The 2,651-nt window shown below is 40.9% G+C and overlaps 1 pseudogene; it reads left to right on the forward strand.

Moving 5' to 3' along the window:
- Nucleotides 1–1,096: 1,096 nt before the first annotated feature.
- LOC138846671 (high mobility group protein B2 pseudogene) lies at nt 1,097–2,338 on the forward strand (annotated as a pseudogene).
- Nucleotides 2,339–2,651: the final 313 nt, after the last annotated feature.

Raw genomic sequence — 2,651 nt, forward strand, 5'->3', positions numbered from 1 at the left:
GACAGTAATAATGTGAGAAATCCTAATGCTGATTTCAAACTTTCTATCCTCCGCAGAGATGGCTGTCATTGAAGTAGACCACAGGACCCCTTTGCTGTTGTGGACTGAAATGTGCCTCCCTAAAACTCAAACACTGAAGTGCTAACCACCAACATAACTCTACCTGAAGAAAGTGCTTTTAAGCAGATCAAATGATAGATGTGTCTGTCACATCAGAGAAGGGCTTCTGGAAAAATCGAGCCTATTAGCACCTTGATCTGATATTTTCAAGCTCTACAACTCTGAGAAGTAAAATTCCATGATTTAAATCATATTCTCTGTGGTATTTTCTTAGCAAATTAATATATCCTCATTTCTGCTAGCATTTTCTGCTGTCATCTAGAAGGTCCTCGTGATTAGCAGAGAAATATAGAAAGTAAAAACTATGATTTTAGATTACCAAGTACCTACTAACATAAAAAAAAAAAGATATCCCAGAAGCAACCTACTACCATCCTCCAGGACCCAGAAAAAAAAAAAAAAAAAAACAGGAATGAGTCAAGTTGTGGGGCAGTAGAAAAGTGAATAATGAAAGATCACAGCAGAAGTAAATAAGGAAGGGTTTGATGCTGTGGTGTAGTAGGTTAATGCCTTGTCCTGCTGTGCATGTATCCCATATGTTGTTGCTCGAAGACCAGGTTCTCCACTTCCAATCCAGCTCCCTACTAATGCACCTGGGAAATTGGTGGAAGATGGACCATGTTCTTGGGTGCTGGCACCCACATGAGAGACTTGGAAGAAGCATCTGGCCTTTCAAATAAAGAAATCTTAAAAAAAATAGAAGCAGTGTTAGCACTGTTGGAAAAACAGACACATAGTTCAATGGAAAAAATAGGCAGCTGAAATAAACTGACTTTTCTACAGCCAACCCCTATTTAATAAAGGAAAGAAAACAAACAGGAGAAAGAAGAATCCCCTTAGCAAATGGTTTAAAGGAAAGTGATTATCCATATGTAGAAGCCTGAAAAGATACCCCAACACCTCATACACTATGTAAAAGCAAGTCAAGGTTAATTAAAAGTCTAAATATAAAACCAAAACCTTGAGAGCTTGTTTTGAGGTTCTAGCAGGGGAGCGCAGCTACTCGTATACCCTTGACCGAAGACCGGTCCTCCTCTAGCGGGGAAGGTCGTCCTCTTCGACCCAGCATGCAGCTTCAGGAGGGACGCACATGGAGTGGTGAGGGAGGAAGGGGACACCCGCCTAGCCAGCCAGATCAGCCGAATCAACCCTGGCGATCAATGGGGTGACAGATGTCGCAGCCAGATCGCCCTCACATCCTGAGTTCATGCCGGAGCTGAGGGAAGGAAGCAATGCCGTCGGATCTGGCCGCTCTGCGGGAGTCTGAGGAACAACTCACACCAGGTGGCCGCCGTTCCGTCGTCATGGGTAAAGGAGACCCCAACAAGCCAAGGGGCAAAATGTCCTCCTATGCCTTCTTCGTGCAGACGTGCCGGGAAGAGCACAAGAAGAAACACCCTGACTCTTCGGTCAATTTCGCAGAATTCTCTAAGAAATGCTCGGAGAGATGGAAGACCATGTCTGCAAAGGAAAAGTCCAAGTTTGAAGATATGGCAAAAAGTGAAAAAGCTCGTTATGACAGGGAGATGAAAAATTACGTTCCTCCCAAGGGTGATAAGAAGGGAAAGAAAAAGGATCCCAATGCTCCTAAAAGACCACCATCTGCCTTCTTTCTCTTTTGCTCTGAACATCGCCCAAAGATCAAAAGTGAACACCCTGGCCTGTCCATTGGGGACACTGCAAAAAAATTGGGTGAGATGCGGTCTGAACACTCAGCCAAAGATAAACAACCATATGAACAGAAAGCAGCTAAGCTAAAGGAGAAATATGAAAAGGATATTGCTGCATACCGTGCCAAGGGCAAAAGTGAAGCGGGAAAGAAGGGCCCTGGTAGGCCCACAGGCTCAAACAAGAAGAATGAACCTGAAGATGTGGAGGAAGAAGAGGAAGAAGAAGAAGATGAAGATGATGAGGAAGAGGATGAAGATGAAGAATAAATGGCTATCCTGTAATGATGAGTGTGGAGTGTGCGTGTGTGCTCAGGCAGTTGTTTTGCTAAGAATGTGAATTCAAGTGCAGCTCAATATTAGCTTCAGTATAAAAAAACTGTACAGATTTTTGTATAGCTGATAAGATTCTTTGTAGAGAAAATACTTTTTTTAAAAAATGCAGGTTGTAGCTTTTTGAGGGGCTACTACATACAGTTAGATTTTAAAGCTTCTGATGTTGAATGTTCCTAAATATTTAATGGTTTCTTTAATTTCTTGACTTGTGTATGGTAGCGCAGCAAAGTTGTAGGAATTAGTATCATTTGTAAATTTGGATTTTTTGTTAGGATGTTGCATTCTGTGTTGTTTTTTTAAAAAAAATTTTGTAATAAAATTATGTATGTTAAAAAAAAAACCCAAAACCTAAGTAAACATATGAGAAACTGTAAAACATTAGCAGAGACAACAGTTTGCATAAGATTCCAAAAGCACAAGTAACAAAAATAAAATATACAAATTTGAGCATATCAAATTAAGATACATCTTCACAACAAAGTAATCAACAGAGTGAAGATACAATGGACGGAATGGCAGGAAACATTG

The sequence above is a fragment of the Oryctolagus cuniculus genome, chromosome 18, assembly GCF_964237555.1.
Source record: "Oryctolagus cuniculus chromosome 18, mOryCun1.1, whole genome shotgun sequence".
NCBI lineage: Eukaryota > Metazoa > Chordata > Mammalia > Lagomorpha > Leporidae > Oryctolagus > Oryctolagus cuniculus.